General features: G+C 35.2%; 1 protein-coding gene across 9 annotated transcripts in view; it reads left to right on the forward strand.

Moving 5' to 3' along the window:
* Positions 1-18,152, forward strand: part of LOC134225421 (uncharacterized) — an 850,799-nt gene that overhangs the window by 707,382 nt on the left and 125,265 nt on the right. For 7 of the 9 annotated variants that reach the window (XM_062705481.1, XM_062705484.1, XM_062705482.1 and 4 more), the window contains exon 2: positions 15,762-16,461. The exons of the other annotated variants lie outside the window; for them this stretch is intronic. The gene's annotated coding sequence lies outside the window, so the exon portion shown is untranslated. The remainder of the gene's footprint in view (positions 1-15,761; positions 16,462-18,152) is intronic. 9 annotated transcript variants of the gene reach the window in all.

Here is an 18,152-nt window from a genome sequence, read left to right on the forward strand (position 1 = left end):
GGCCTTTTCCTGCAAGTACATCCTTGCAAGTCAGGCTCGCTGCGTTAATTACGCCTTCAATCTCGACCTCCCGCGACGGGACATAAACCAAATATTCCACATTATAGTTCTGGTCTTTTGCGATAGCATTTGCATCCTGGTATGTAGGTGCGGTTACACGTAGTTTGTTCCGATTGATCTGATGAAAATCAGTTTTCGGAAAACGACGCGTCAAGTCACGTTTGATTCCTAAAAAATCAATACTTTTCACTTTCTGCCGGAAATAAACAACCCAGGGACCAGGTGATGTGGCCTGGTAAAATCGCGTGCGAACGACATTGTCTTTGGGAGGCGTTTCGCCTCCACTCACTTCATCCATGTATCAAAGATAAAAAAAAACTTAAATAAATTTATTTAAGAAAGAAAATATTTTGGACCAGGCTAATGCCCACTCTTTCTGCACTGTCCGATTCTTTCTGTCGAGAAAAAAATGTACCCAACTCCACCGCATGCAAACAATACAAAGCGAATAGGTACTTAGCCGTTTTGTTGTTGCCTTTGTAGGTGCCTACGAACGTCGTCGTACGGGGATGGATGATGCTCTGTCCGAATGCTGATATTCACGGCGCTGTAATGATTACCGGTTGGTAATTTACCAATTACAGCCCGCTTCCTTCTGGTCGCCAGGAATTCACCTTGCGAAACTTCGGTGCCGTATATTTGGCAAAGTAAACTTGAAAAAGCACTTTATCGAGTTCGCGTGAAGAGATCCAAACTAAATGCGTCTGACTCGGTCCGATGCGACACAGGGAATGAACGATTACCTTCCCCAATATCCAACTCCGTGATGCTTATGAGGGTGTCGCTGAGTCGGGGCCTCTTTTTAAGTAAGTACTACACCAACATTTCCTTCCCCTCACAAGTTACGGTGAAGATGGGCGTGGCCAGGAGTAGTAATCCTCATGCTTTTGTAATTATTATCCTAAATTGAAATCAAGGACCACGCCACATTCACCTTGATTTCTGATAGCAATCTGAATAAGGATTTCAAAAGAAAAACATGAGTATCAATAGTGTCCAATCTACGAAGTACACCGTAACTATGCTATGCTATGCTTTATTTGTGATATATGAAGAATTGGTGGTAAATTCAATTTTAAGTCGATTTCTATACTATTTTGATTTGATCAACTACGATTTCGATACGATTTTGATTCGATTTTAATTTAATTACAATTTGCTATTTGGATTCGATTTGGATTTGATTTCAATTTCATTTTGAATCGATTCGATTACAACTCGATTGTGCTTCGGCTTCGTTTTGATTTCGATTCCAATTCGAATCGAGTTTGATTATAGTACGATTTTCATTCGATTTCGATTCCTTTTCTGTAAGATTTTGATTCAATTTGTTTCTATTCGATTTCAATTCTATTTCTACTCAATTTCTATAAGATTTTGATTCGTTTCGATTTGATTTTGATTCAATTTCCACTCGATCTCGATTCGATTTCAATTCGTTTTCGATTCGATTTCTATTTTGATTTCGATTCGATTTCAATTCGATTTCGATTCAATTTCGACTCGATTTCGTTTAGATTTCAATTCGATTTTAATTCGATTTCGATTCGATTTTGATTCGACTTTGATTCAACTTTGATTCAATTTCGATTCGATTTCGTTTAGATCTCGAGTCTATTCTCTTTTGATTTTTGATATCTTTTCTGATTTATTTTGATTCGATTCAATTTCGATTGGATTTCGATTCGATTTCGAATCAGTGTTGATTCTATTCCGATTCGATTTCGATTTGATTTTGTTTCAATTTCGATTCTATTCGATTTCAAAACGATTTTGATTTGATTCTGATTATGATTTTGATTCGATTTCAATTTGATTTCGATTCAATTGACTTCAATTTTATTTGGAATTCGGTTTGATTTCGATCCGATTTCGATTCGGTTTCGATTCGATTTTGAATCGGTTTCGATTCGATTTCGATTCGATTTCAATTCGATTTCGATTTCGATTCGACTTCAATTCGATTTCGATTCGATTTTGATTCGACTGATTCGATTTCGATTCGATTTTATTTCGGTTTTAACTCGATTTCGATTCGATTTGATTCGACTTTAATTCGATTTTGATTCAATAAATTTCGATCAGAATTAGATTTAATTTTGATTCGATTTCAATTTGTTTTCGATTCGATTTCTATTGGATTTCAATTCGATTTCGATTCAATTTCGACTCGATTTCGTTTAGATTTCAATTCGATTTTAATTCGATTTCGATTCGATTTTGATTCGACTTTGATTCAATTTTGATTCAATTTCGATTCGATTTCGTTTAGATCTCGAGTCTATTCTCTTTTGATTTTTGATATCTTTTCCGATTTATTTTGATTCGATTTCGAATCAATTTCGATTTGATTTCGATTCGATTTCGAATCGATTTTGATTCTATTCCGATTCGATTTCGATTTGATTTTGTTTCAATTTCGATTCTATTCGATTTCAAAACGATTTTGATTTGATTCTGATTATGATTTTGATTCGATTTCAATTTGATTTCGAATTTAATTTGGAATTCGGTTTGATTCCGATCCGATTTCGATTCGATTTCGAATCGATTTCGATTCGATTTTGAATCGGTTTTGATTCGATTTCGATTCGATTTGATTTCGTATGAATTCCGATTTGGTTTTTTGAGAATTCTATTTTGATTCAATAAATTTCGATCAGAATTAGATTTAATTTCGATTCGATTTCAATTCGATTTCGACTCGATTTCAATCCAATTTTGATTAAATTGTGAATCGATTTCGATTCCATTAAGATTCGATTTTAATTCGATTTCGATTCGATTTCGATTCAATTTCGATTCAATTTCGATTAGATTGCGAATCGATTTCGATTCGATTTCAATTCGATTAGATTTGATTTCAATTGGAGTTCGATTCAATTTGATTTCGAATGAATTCCGGCGGTTTGGTTTTGATTTGATTTTGATTGGATTTCGATTCAATTTCGATTCAATTCCGATTAGATTGCGAATGGATTTTGATTCGATTTCGATTAGATTTCGATTCGATTTCGATTCAATTTCGATTCAATTTGATTTTGAATGAATTCCGATTTGGTTTTGATTTGATTTTGATTGGATTAAAATTTCGATCAGAATTAGATTTAATTTCGATTCGATTTCAATTCGATTTCGACTCGATTTCGATTCAATTTCGATTCAATTTCGATTAGATTGCGAATCGATTTCGATTCGATTTCAATTCGATAAGATTCGATTTAGATTCGATTTCGATTCGAGTTCGATTCAATTTGATTTCGAATGAATTCCGATTTGGTTTTGATTTGATTTTGATTGGATTTAAATTTCGATCAGAATTAGATTTAATTTCGATTCGCTTCGATTTCAATTCAATTTCGATTCAATTTCGATTCAATTTCGATTAGATTGCGAATCGATTTTGATTCGATTTCGATTCGATTTTGGTTCGATTTCGATTTGATTCGATTTTGATTCGTTTTCGATTTCGATTTGATTTCGATTCGATTTCGATTCGATTTCGATTTGATTTCGATTTGATTTCAATTCAGTTTCGATTCGATTTCGATGCGTTTTCGATTCGATTTTAATTCGATTTTGATTAAATTTTTAATCTTTTTTTTATTAAAGTGATTTGAAAGTTTGACAAAGTTCAGCACTAGGGCAATTTTTGAATCGACTTGGATTCGAATTCGATTTGATTTCGATTCGATTTCAATTTGGTATTGATTCGATTTCGATTCGATTTCAACTCGATTTCGATTCGATTTCAATTCGATTGATTTGATTTGGATTCGATTTCGAATTGATTTCGTTTTGATTTCGATTCTTTTCTTTTATGATTTTTGATATATATTCCGATTTATTTTGATTTATTTGAATTCCGATTCGGGTTTAATTAGAATTTGATTGTTTTTAAAATTCGATCAGAGTTAGATTTGCTTTCGATTCGATTTCAATACGATTTCGATTCGAATTCGATTCATTTTTGATTTCAATTTGATTTCAATTCGAATTTGATTCGATTTCGTTTTGATTTCGATTCAATATCATTTAATTTTATTTTTGATATCTATTCCGATTTATTTTGATTTGATTTGAATTAAATTTAGGATCCTTTTCGGTTTGATTCGATTTCGATATCGATTAGATTTCGATTCGATTTCGATTCACTTTCGATTCGATTTCGATTCGATTGAAATTCGTTTTCGAATCGATTTCAATTTGATTTCGATTCGAATTCGATTCAACTTCGATTTGATTTTTACTCAATTTCGATTCGATTCGATTTCAATTCGACTTCGATTCAATTTTGAAACGACTTTGATTCGAATTCGAATTGATTTCGAATCGGTTTCAAGTCGGTTTCGATTCTTTTTTTATTCGATTTTCATTTCCATTCCATTCCGATTAGATTTCGATTCGATTTCCATTCGGTTTCGATTCGATTTCAATTCGATTTCGATTCGATTTCAATTCCATTTTGATTCGATTTCGATTTTATTTCGTTCTGATTTCGATTCTATTCTTTTGTGATTTTTGATATCTATTCCGATTTATTTGCATTCAATTTCGATTTGATTTCGATTCGTTTTTGATTCACTTTCGATTTCGATTTAATTTCAATTCGACTTTGATTCGACTTCGATTTGATTTCGTTTTGATTTTGATTCAATATCATTTGATTTTATTTTTGATATCTATTCCGATTTATTTTGATTCGATTTTAATTAAATTTAGAATCCTTTTCGGTTCGATTTTAATTCGATTTCGATTAGATTTCGTTTCGATTTCGATTCTATTCGATTTCGAAACGATTTTGATTTGATTCTGATTATGATTTCGATTCGATTCAATTCCTTTTCGATTTCAATTCAAGTTCGATTTGATTCGATTTCGGTTCGATTTTGATTTGATTTCTATTCATCTCGATTTCAATACGATTTCGATTCCGATTTTGATTCGATTTCGAATCGATTTCAATTCGATTTCGATTCGATTTCGATTCGATTCAATTTCGATTTCGATTGAATTTCGATTTCGATTTCGATTCAATTCAATTTCGATTTCGATTGAATTTCGATTCGATTTCGATTGGATTTCGATTCGTTTTCAATTAGGCTTCGATTGGATTCCGATTCGATTTTGATTTCGATTCGATTTCGATTTGATTTCGATTCGATTTCGATTCGATTTCAATTTGATTTCGATTCGATTTCGATTCAATTTCAATTTCGATTTCGATTGAATTTCGATTCGATTTTGATTCGATTTTGATTCGATTTCGATTAGATTTCGATTCGATTTCGATTCGATTCGATTTCGATTCAATTCAATTTCGATTGTAATTGAGTTTCGATTCGATTTTGATTCGATTTCGATTAGATTTCGATTCGATTACAATTGGATTTCGATTAGATTTCGATTCGATTCCGATTCGATTTCGATCCGATTTCGATTCAATTTTGATTCGCTTTCTATTTCGATTAGATTTCAATTCGATTTCGAATGGATTTCGATTCGATTTCGATTCGATTTCGATTCAATTTCGATTCGATTTCGATTCGATATCGATTCGATTTCGATTCAATTTCGATTCGATTTTGATTCGATTTCTAATCGATTTCTATTCGATTTCGATTCGATTTCGATTCGATTTTGATTCGATTCGATTTCTATTCGATTTCGATTAGATTTCGATTCAATTTCGATTCTATTTCGATTCGATTTCGATTCCATTTCGATCCGATTTCGATTCGATTTCGATTCGATTTCGATTCGATTTCGATTCGATTTCGATTCGATTTCGATTCGATTTCGATTCGATTTCGATTCGATTTCGATTCGATTTCGATTCGATTTCGATTCGATTTCGATTCGATTTCGATTCGATTTCGATTCGATTTCGATTCGATTTCGATTCGATTTCGATTCGATTTCGATTCGATTTCGATTCGATTTCGATTCGATTTCGATTCGATTTCGATTCGATTTCGATTCGATTTCGATTCGATTTCGATTCGATTTCGATTCGATTTCGATTCGATTTCGATTCGATTTCGATTCGATTTTGATTCGATTTCGATTCAATTCAATTTCGATTTCGATTGAATTTCGATTCGATTTTAATTCGATTTTGATTCGATTTCGATTTCAATTCAATTTGATTTCGATTTCGATTCAATTCAATTTCGATTTCGATTGAATTTCGATTCGATTTTGATTCGATTTCGATTTCGATTTCGATTGGATTTCGATTCGTTTTCAATTAGGTTTCGATTGGATTCCGATTCGGTTTCAATTTCGATTTGATTTCGATTCGATTTCGATTCGATTTCGATTCGATTTCGATTCGATTTCGATTCGATTTCGATTCGATTTCGATTCGATTTCGATTCGATTTCGATTCGATTTCGATTCGATTTCGATTCGATTTCGATTCGATTTCGATTCGATTTCGATTCGATTTCGATTTGATTTCGATTCGATTCCGATTCAATTCAATTTCGATTTCGATTGAATTTCGATTCGATTTTGATTCGATTTCGATTTCGATTTCGATTGGATTTCGATTCGTTTTCAATTAGGTTTCGATTGGATTCCGATTCGATTTCGATTTCGATTTGATTTCGATTCGATTTCGATTCGATTTCGATTCGATTTCGATTCGATTTCGATTCGATTTCGATTCGATTTCGATTCGATTTCGATTCGATTTCGATTCGATTTCGATTCGATTTCGATTCGATTTCGATTCGATTTTGATTCGATTTCGATTCGATTTCAATTCAATTCAATTTCGATTTCGATTGAATTTCGATTCGATTTTAATTCGATTTTGATTCGATTTCGATTTCAATTCAATTTGATTTCGATTTAGATTTCGATTCAATTCAATTTCGATTTCGATTGAATTTCGATTCGATTTTGATTCAATTTCGATTTCGATTTCGATTGGATTTCGATTCGTTTTCAATTAGGTTTCGATTGGATTCCGATTCGATTTCGATTTCGATTTGATTTCGATTCGATTTCGATTCGATTTCGATTCGATTTCGATTCGATTTCGATTCCGATTCGATTTCGATTCGATTTCGATTCGATTTCGATTCGATTTCGATTCGATTTCGATTCGATTTCGATTCGATTTCGATTCGATTTCGATTCGATTTCGATTCGATTTCGATTCGATTTCGATTCGATTTCGATTTGATTTCGATTCGATTTCGATTCAATTCAATTTCGATTTCGATTTAATTTCGATTCGATTTTGATTCGATTTCGATTAGATTTCGATTCGATTTCGATTCGATTTCGATTCGATTTCGATTCAATTCAATTTCGATTGGATTTTGATTCGATTTCGATTAGATTTCGATGCGATTACAATTGGATTTCGATTAGATTCCGATTCGATTCCGATTCGATTTCGATCCGATTTCGATTCAATTTTGATTCGCTTTCGATTTCGATTAGATTTCAATTCCATTTCGATTGGATTTCGATTCGATTTCGATTCAATTTCGATTCAATTTCGATTCGATTTTGATTCGATTTCGATTCGATATCGATTCGACTTCGATTCAATTTCGATTCAATTTCGATTCGATTTTGATTCGATTTCGATTCGATTTCGATTCGATTTCGATTCGATTTCGATTCGATTTCGATTCGATTTCGATTCGATTTCGATTCGATTTCGATTCGATTTCGATTCGATTTCGATTCGATTTCGATTCGATTTCGATTCGATTTCGATTCGATTTCGATTCGATTTCGATTCGATTTCGATTCGATTTCGATTCGATTTCGATTCGATTTCGATTCGATTTCGATTCGATTCAATTTCGATTCGATTCAATTTCGATTCGATTCAATTTCGATTTTAATTCGATTTTGATTCGATTTTGATTCGATTTCGATTTCAATTCAATATGATTTCGATTCAATATGATTTCGATTCAATTCAATTTCGATTTCAATTGAATTTCGATTCGATTTTCATTCGATTTCGATTTGATTTCGATTCGATTTCGATTCGATTTCGATTCGATTTCGATTCGATTTCGATTAGATTTCGATTAGATTTTGATTCGATTTCGATTCGATTTCGATTCGATTTCAATTCGATTTCGATTCGATTTCGATTCGATTTCGATTCGATTTCGATTCGATTTCGATTCGATTTTGATTCGATTTCGATTCGATTTCGATTCGATTTCGATTCAATTCAATTTCGATTTCGATTGAATTTCGATTCGATTTCAATTCGATTTTGATTCGATTTCGATTTCAATTCAATTTGATTTCGATTTCGATTTCGATTCAATTCAATTTAGATTTCGATTGAATTTCGATTCGATTTTGATTCGATTTCGATTTCGATTTCGATTGGATTTCGATTCGTTTTCAATTAGGTTTCGACTGGATTCCGATTCGATTTCGATTTCGATTTGATTTCGATTCGATTTCGATTCGATTTCGATTCGATTTCGATTCGATTTCGATTCCGATTCGATTTCGATTCGATTTCGATTCGATTTCGATTCGATTTCGATTCGATTTCGATTCGATTTCGATTCGATTTCGATTTGATTTCGATTCGATTTCGATTCAATTCAATTTCGATTTTGATTGAATTTCGATTCGATTTTGATTCGATTTCGATTAGATTTCGATTCGATTACGATTCGATTCAATTTCGATTCGATTTCGATTCAATTCAATTTCGATTGCGATTGAATTTCGATTTGATTTTGATTCGATTTCGATTAGATTTCGGTGCGATTACAATTGGATTTCGATTAGATTTCGATTCGATTCCGATTCGATTTCGATCCGATTTCGATTCAATTTTGATTCGCTTTCGATTTCGATTAGATTTCAATTCGATTTCGATTGGATTTCGATTCGATTTCGATTCAATTTCGATTCAATTTCGATTCGATTTTGATTCGATTTCGATTCGATATCGAATCGACTTCGATTCTATTTTTATTTAATTGTGATTCGATTACGATTCGATTTTGATTTGATTTCGATTCGATTACGATTTCGATTCGATTTTGATTCGATTTAGATTAGATTTCGATTCGATTAGATTAAAATTAGATTTTGATTCGATTTCGATTCGATTTCGATTTCGATTCGATTTCGATTCGATTTTCTTTCGATTTCGATTCAATTTCGATTCGATTTCGATTTGATTTCAATTCGATTACGAATCGATTACGATTCGATTACGATTCGATTTCGATTCGATATCCTTTCGATTTGGGTCCGATTTCCATTCTATTTCAATTTGATTTCGATTCGATTTCGATTCAATTTCGATTCGATTTCGATTCGATGTCGATTCGATTCCGATTTCGATTTCGATTCAACTTTGATTCGATCACGATTCGATTTGATTCAATTTCGATTTACATTTGATTTCGATTTTATTTCGATTTCGATTTCGATTTAGATTAGATTTAGATTAGATTAGATTTAGATTAGATTTAGATTCGATTTCGATTCGATTTCGATTCGATTTCGATTCGATTTCGATTCGATTTCGATTCGATTTCGATTCGATTTCGATTCGATTTCGATTCGATTTCGATTCGATTTCGATTCGATTTCGATTCGATTTCGATACGATTTCGATTCGATTTCGATTTGATTTCGATTCGATTTTGATTCGATTTCGATTTGATTTCGATTCGGATTCAATTCGATTTCGATTCGACTTCGATTCGATTCCATTTCAATTCGATTTGATTTCGATTTCAATTCGATTTCGATTCGATTCCATTTCGATTCAATTCAATTTCGATTTTAATTCAATTTCGATTTTAATTCGATTTTGTTTCGATTTCGATTCGATTTCGATTTCAATTCAATATGATTTCGATTTCGATTCAATTCAATTTCGATTTCGATTAAATTTCGATTCGATTTTGATTCGATTTTGATTCGATTTTGATTTGATTTCGATTTCGATTGGATTTCGATTCGTTTTCAATTAGGTTTCGATTGGACTCCGATTCGATTTCGATTTCGATTCGATTTCGATTCAATTTCGATTCGATTTCGATTAGATTTCGATTCGATTTCGATTCGATTCGATTTCGATTTGATTTCGATTCGATTTCGATTTCGATTCGATTTCGATTCGATTTCGATTCGATTTCGATTCGATTTCGATTCGATTTCGATTCGATTTCGATTCGATTTCGATTCGATTTCGATTCGATTTTGATTCGATTTCGATTCGATTTCGATTCGATTTCGATTCGATTTCGATTCGATTTCGATTCGATTTCGATTCGATTTCGATTCGATTTCGATTCGATTTCGATTCGATTTCGATTCGATTTCGATTCGATTTCGATTCGATTTCGATTTGATTTCGATTCGATTTCGATACAATTCAATTTCGATTGAATTTCGATTCGATCTTGATTCGATTTTGATTCGATTTCGATTCGATTTCGATTAGATTTCGATTCGATTTCGATTCGATTTCGATTCGATTTCGATTCAATTCAATTTCGATTTCGATTGAATTTCGATTCGATTTTGATTCGATTTTGATTCGATTTCGATTCGATTTCGATTTCAATTCAATTCAATGTCGATTCGATTTCGATTTCTATTCGATTTCGATTCGATTTGCTTTCGATTTCGATTCAATTTCGATTCGATTTCGATTTGATTTCAATTCGATTTCGATTCGATATCCTTTCGATTTCGGTTCGATTTCGATTTGATTTCGATTCGATTTCGATTCAATTTCGATTCGATTTCGATTCGATGTCGATTCGATTCCGATTTCGATTTCGATTCAACTTTGATTCGATCACGATTCGATTTTGATTCAATTTCGATTTACATTTGATTTCGATTTTATTACGATTCGATTTCGATTTTGATTTCAATTCAATTTTGATTCGATCACGATTCGATTTCTATTCGATTTCGATTCGATTTTGATTCAATTTCGATTATTAATTGAATTGAAATGGTTTGGATTCTTTTGATTCAATTTCAATTCAATCTCCGTTCGATTTCATTTCAATTCAATACCATTTCCGATTTCCATTAAATTTCGATTCAAATTTGATTCGATTGCTAGTCATTTTCGAAGCGATTTCGATTCAACTGCAGCTAAAATTCGATTAAGTTTCTTTATGATTTCGTTTCGTATTCAATTATCATTCAATAATGAATCGGTTTCGATTCTGATTCTGATAACATTTACATTATTTTTATGTCAAATATCTTGGCTGTGCATATGCACAGCACATACTTCGAAATGGACAAATTGATATGAAATTTGCGAAGAAGAATCCACGTGTCTTGGAGGGACTCGAACCCTCAACCTCTTACTCTCTAGATAGGCCCCACACCACAAGACCACTTAAAGGTCCCGTTTGCGGAAAACCCATTCGAATCCGAGTACCAACCTCAACCGCGGTTAGCTCTTTTTTTGTAAATTGAATATCTTCAGGATGCTTGATTTGCCCTATAGTCAAGTGTGCTTTACTGGAACTTGGAACTTGGAATGTTAAAAATTCTCTTGGCTACCCTGGACATGAAAGTAGCATCGTATCAGCCTCTTGTTATACGAATGCAGAAATGATAACTTGTCTTAGACACTTTGCAGTCCACTGTTTGCCATGAAGACAAATATTTTTCAAGTTCATCCGGGCATCTATCGAACCGATTAGCAATTGACTTGATATCCAAGGCTGGCTTGACAAATATTTGTCATTGAACAAACAGTGTACTGATAGCTTGAGCTGTAAGGCGGCAAGAAGAAGAAGAAGAAAGTGACACACTTTGGAATAGAGTTTGAATGTGTTTTTGTGACAATGTGAAACAAAAACTAATTATTTAGATACAACGTGGAATTATATGCGATTTGATTTTAGCGCAAAATACGAGCAATATAGCCGGAGTTGGCATTTGTCTTTTTCCGTTATATAAAATGGTTAAGCACAATAGCTTCTAATATCATGCTATTAACCTTCACTTAAAATTTGATTTATAGTTGAAGTACAATTGTGATTCAAATTCCGCACATTTGGAGCTAGAACAAAATTAATGTTTCTCTTAACCTTCGATAAATTTCTTATCATCGTACGTAGCATTTTTCAATTCTGCTAGAACTAAATAATTGCCGTTTTGGAAGAAAATGGTTTTCGTACGCGAAAATCATCCAAAAAAGTTGCATCAAAGAGCCATTTTTTAAGAAAAATAAAAACGTACGATTACAGAAAAAAAAGTTCAAAAATTCAATCTGCGTTCAAATCGGACTAACCGTTTTTGAGATACGATGTTCGCCAACATTGAAAACATGACTTCGAGTCAATTGCGGAACGCTGCAACACTGCTGCGCTTTTCAGCCTGTAACAAGTATTGGAATGGTGTGTCTCATGAACTCCGGGTAATGGTTACGAAGTAGACACTTCTAAAAAATTTACGCAAAAGTGAAACAAATTTAACAGCTTAACAGCTCCTACAGCTTTCTGTAGCCTAGGCGATGAACTTATTAGATAGTCCAGGAAATAACTATCACGATTTGCATTGGCAACAATTGGAATTGCATTTATAATAAAAGTTCTAAAAAACAACAATTATCAAGAAACAGCATACAAATATATGCTAGTTGAGCTTTATCCTTGTTGTGGAGTTAATATTCATTATACGAAAAATTTAAGAAACGGCTTGGATTGCTGACAATTGGTTTCTTCTTCAATACCATGTCTAGTCCTATTACGGTAATTCAACATGAACATAATAGAGATAATAAATTTACAAGGCAAAACATCTTGCTCTGATTGCTCAATCTTTTACGCAAATCGACGAATACATAACCGATATTGCAACAGTGGTTTGATGAACTTCCAACACTGTGACATAAACGTTATCAACGGGTTTTCCGGGTTATCAACAACACGCCGGTATCAATATGACCAGTTCCCAAAATTGCTCTCCTTCTTCCATAACCACACTATTGTCCAACACATCCACCGATCGCATCCACTGTGCCGTCGTCATCATCTGCTGCGTCGCATAACTCAGCGTGGGGTGTGCGCGAAATTGGCAAATGAAGCATGTGTCCGGTCCCGGTCTTGCGACGATGGCGCGCGCAACACCGAGGAAAAGCGCCCAAGAAAGCGTGAAAATCATTTTTCTCTATCTCTCCCTCACAAATGCACGTGTGTGTGTGCGCGGTGCACTCGCAATCGGAGCGGCGTGTGGAAAGTGGCCGGCTGATTGGAACGAAGTGCAAAATTAAAGCTAGACGAACACAGAAAAAAAATGGGTGGAAAACAATAATAATGATGGCCGGTAATTTGCGCGAATGGGGTGGCCATGGCGGCTCGATGGGGTGCAGATCACGTTTTCCTCCGATCGGTCTGAGAGGCCGACGCACGATGTGCCGGATTTGTTTTGTACGAAGTGGTCACAAGCGCACAGCGCTGATTGATTGGCGGCAGCCGCCGGTGGAAGTGGCCCATTCGGTTGGATTTGTTTTCCGTCGTAAAAGATCGGCGTAATGAGATCGAAATGAATACAAAAAACCGCTAATTGGAATACCACTCGAATTGGTTTTGTTTGTAAGCACTGGGCATGATCGATGGGGAAAATCGAATGCGCCGATTTATGACGCGTGAACTGAGAAATGGTGGGAAAGTTACGGAAGGTTGAAATGGAAAGGCCCTTCGGAGATGGTTACGTGAAACGTCTGAGAAAGTAAGAAGTGAGGGATTTCCATATGGAGATTTGAAAATGCGAAGCTATTCCGCCTCTAATGTTTACTTAATGTCTGGGGAACTTCTTTTTTATATTTATTTATTAGTTATTAGACTGAAAATAAAAAAAGCTTTAGTAGTACGAGCTACTTGGCTCAGTACATATCCGTACGTCACTAGCCACTCAGTCTACGGAGGGTCTACGCACAAAAAATCGGCTGCATGATAGATCTATCTTGCTCGTTGCACACCTCGTCTGTTCGTACTTTGTGAACCATTACAAAGAATCGCCTCCGTAACGCTGGGTAGACACCTTTGCGAGGGTGTGTTACGGTGTAAGATCTACGCATCTGCGCATCAGCTACGGGCAAATCCTGATCCAACAAATACCTTCTCCAATATCCAACTCCTTGGTACTTATGAGTTTGCCGCTGAGTCGAGGGCCTCTCATTACTACATCAACACTTCCTTCCCCTCACAAGTTACGGTGAAGATGGACGTGGCCAGGAGTAGTAATCCTAATGCTTTTGTGATTTTTGTCCTAGATTGAAATCAAGGACCACACCTACTTTGATTTCTGATAGTAATCCCAATGAAAATTTCATATGAAAACTTAATATAGGGGAACTGTTCCGTTTTCCATCTCACTGTACATATATTCATCTCATCGCGAAACAAAGAAATACGGCACCAATTTCATCGCTTCTTTTTGCTAACATGCGTGCTCACTGATGAAAAAAATCACAAAAATAATAAACAAATCAAAAACCTTTTCATTGCTTTGTTTTTCGTGAGACCAATATCGGAGCTATGAGATGAAGTCCAGGAGCAGTAACCCTATAATAATATTATAAAGAATCTTTTAAACCGGATATATGTCCGATCTTCTGGACATGTTCCCGGGTCGACGCAGACCGTCCAATGTTCGAGGTTTGAGGATATTTCTATGAACAGCTGCACCATCAGCTCATGATACCGTCTCCCTCAAACACTGTTATCGAGAATACGTTTTCTTAAAGACACCGTGCGCCATTTGATTATTCACAAGCATCATCCAAGTCATGTGTCCGTATTAGGCTTTATATTTTTGGAAATTTTTTGTCTCCTGTTTATATACAAACCAATTTGCATTTTGGTAAGATAATGATGGAGATATCAAAAAGGGCACAATATCAAAGGCTTGCTGGAAGACCATTTTTGTTAACGTTTTTGTTATTTTAATGTTATGATAAATAATCGAAAACTACTTCATCATATATTTCCATAGATTTACAGATCGATACTACACTACTACAAATTCTCAATAAAATTTGAACGGCTATTTATAATTGAGGGACTCCCTCTCGTCGAAAACTAGCATTGTTGCAACAAAAATCACGCTTGTTATGCACAACATTGACGAAGATATGTTCGTGAGTGTTCCAAAAGGTAAACCATACCTAAAATCATCAGAAAACAATTTTATAGCATGAGTCCAGTGAATGTTTTCCAACTCAATTGCCCAACACCCGATCTACCACTTTCTTCTTCAAAACCATTGATACGATTCGGTTCCAAACTATTGCCCAAAAACGCAACAAATTGAAATACAAAAGCGGTGCATGAGGAGGATGCTGATAATGTGTCTACGATGTGCAATGCCAAGAAGACATTTCCATCGAGCACCGCGCAATTTGTTTCGCACTGCTGACTGCTGCTCCATCCGAGTTTTCTCCACATTCGCCGTAACTGCCAGGGAAAAAGTGTATCGTGCCGCGATAACATTGTCCGAGGAAAAACAAAACAGTAGCCCCCCGATGTGGAAAGCGAGAAGACAGCCTTCGTACATCGCATTAGAAGAAAAGTGAAATTCTTATCTGAGTTGCTCTCGACATTGTTAGCACTTTTCTGTTTGGGAATCAATCACATTGTGCCGACACATCGAGGGAAAATCGATTTATCGACAATTTTGTGATAAGAATCTGTTGTTTGCAGGAATCGTTCGAACCGTAACCACGTACGAAGAACCGTGCCAAAATAACCCAATGCTGCTCTTTCGCCAGCGCAAAGAATCAAGTCCAAACCCTAGCGGGGAGGGAAATGCCGAAACCGTGATGTGCCGCAGTTCAGTGATGTGAAGTGAATTTCAAAAAGCTCAATCTTGACACAGATTTCAAGTGCACAACATAGTTTACAGCGTCAACTGCGGAGGAGGAGGTTGCGAACGGGTGCCCAGCGAGTTTCTCCTCATTCAAGTGTGAAGCAGGCAAAAGTGAACAACCGTCAACAAATGAGGAGCTGAAAATTAGTGTAAAAAAAAGTGTACTGAGAGCGTGCGACAAGGGGGAGGATTCCAGTGCAATCAACAGCCGCGCGCTCAAGTGACGACATCGTCTACGGGACGGCTGCATTACGTTCGTTTGGTATTTAGTCGTCCTTGCCGACGACGAAGTAGTCAAGAAGTAGTTTTAAAGGATACTCATTTGAGAGGTGTGAAGAAATAAGTGAAGACGAAGAGGCTCGCTGTTGATGCGACGGGGCCGGTAGTGTTTGTCACTCATATCAACAACACGGTTGTCGAGCGAGCATCAAGTCCAGTGTTGAGTGAGTGAGAATCTTTGAGGAGAAGGAGGACCAGGAGGATCGCACAGGCGGAGAGCGTAGCAATACGCATAATGTATGCATAATACAGCAGGTACGATACAGGATGGGGCAAATGGGATGAGTTTCCTCCACTGGGGACGGGAAAGCCATAAATGAAATCGCTGTTTTGTGTCTTGCATAGGAATGAACGATGCTAACGAAAGAAGAGGATGAGAGATTGTTCGCATGGGTGAGAAAGTGATCAGAATGGAATTAATAATCACTCAGAAGACAAAGATTTACTTACCAGATCGATGATTGCCTTGTGAATTCCCAATATGACCGCAGTTAAAAATGTCTGTGGGCTTATGCTATCCACGTACAAATCAATACAAAAACACATTGCGAATCGAAAACATTCGCTTTCAAAATGCATTAATATGCAATATGCATGTTGATATTTTGTGATGGTGAAAAGGGTTTTAAGGGTAATAAGTTTTTGCAATTGGGATACGTATGGTATTCCCGGCCGAGTCCCATTCTTGACACAGGCTTAAAAACCAAATAAAGAAACATTATTTTGACAACTCATCTCCGTGTTCACTGAAGAATTTACTTTGAAATTGAACTTTAAGATGCAATTGAGCAATGCTTTGTGAAATCAATTTATATTTGTATTTTTTTTTGACTTTTGCATGTATATTCGTTATAATCAAAAAACATAATTGAGCTTGAGCTTGAGCTTGGTTGATCGCCCGTAGTTGCTACTCCATTACTGACAGCTGTATTTGTACAGGGAACCAACCGATAATTGCTTGAATTTTATATTCATATTCAATGTACGTACAAGATTGGTACTCTCATTTGTTTGACAATACTGGCGCCTGCCACGTCAGAATGCAGATCAATGTAGGGAAAGGAAAGAAATTGGTGATGCATTTGCCCGCGGTCACTAGCCGAATATACCTCTGCACTAATGCGGACTCATGCGGATTTTCATGGTTTTGAGAAGTTGGTATTTTATGGCAAAGCTTCGTCTTGGTTAACGGATTATCGTCTAAAGAATATTGAAATGATGGAAGACTTAATGTGATTATAGACTTGAACAGTGGATAGTGATGATGGAAACAGTTTCATGTCCGTTTCGGTTTTAGCGAGTACTAGAACTAATATAACAAAGCTATTCCTACAGTGATTGTTGAAACAGTGTAGAAGAGGTTGAAATAGGTAGAGATTTAAGCCAAACAAAAAATATTATTTGCTGGAATATCTAGAATGTGGAATATCTTCACATGACATATTTCTCACTACTCAATCCAATTCCACCCCTTTGTGTACTTAAACGGTACAGCACTAAACCGTTCAACGACAAACGCTTTAATTTTAGCTGCCCATTTTAGTTGGGATTAGATTTGAAAGCTCTTAGTTTTTTTATAAGTAAGAATATTGAGTTAGTATGTGTTTAATTGTTCATTCATCGCGAGGATAAACAATAAATCGTTTCATATGACTACAGGATCAAAGCCATACAAACGAAAATATGCTAAGAAAAATATATTAATTTTGTAAGACTCACTAAATGAGAAAATGTCAATACATTTTTGTCGTTTTTTTTTGCGTTGTGAATCGGGTTTGTAATCCGCAACATCTCCTTGGTGATTTTTAGGAACAGTATTCGGAGACGAGCCAGCCTCAGGCTGAAAGTCTCTTTAATAAAGACACACAAAAAAAAAAAAAAAAGGAACAGTGTTGTAAAATGTCATTTGCATTCGTTTGTATAATTTTCCCAGAACTTATGTAGGA

The sequence above is a fragment of the Armigeres subalbatus genome, chromosome 3 (genome assembly GCF_024139115.2).
Source record: "Armigeres subalbatus isolate Guangzhou_Male chromosome 3, GZ_Asu_2, whole genome shotgun sequence".
In the NCBI taxonomy this organism is placed as follows: Eukaryota; Metazoa; Arthropoda; class Insecta; order Diptera; family Culicidae; genus Armigeres; species Armigeres subalbatus.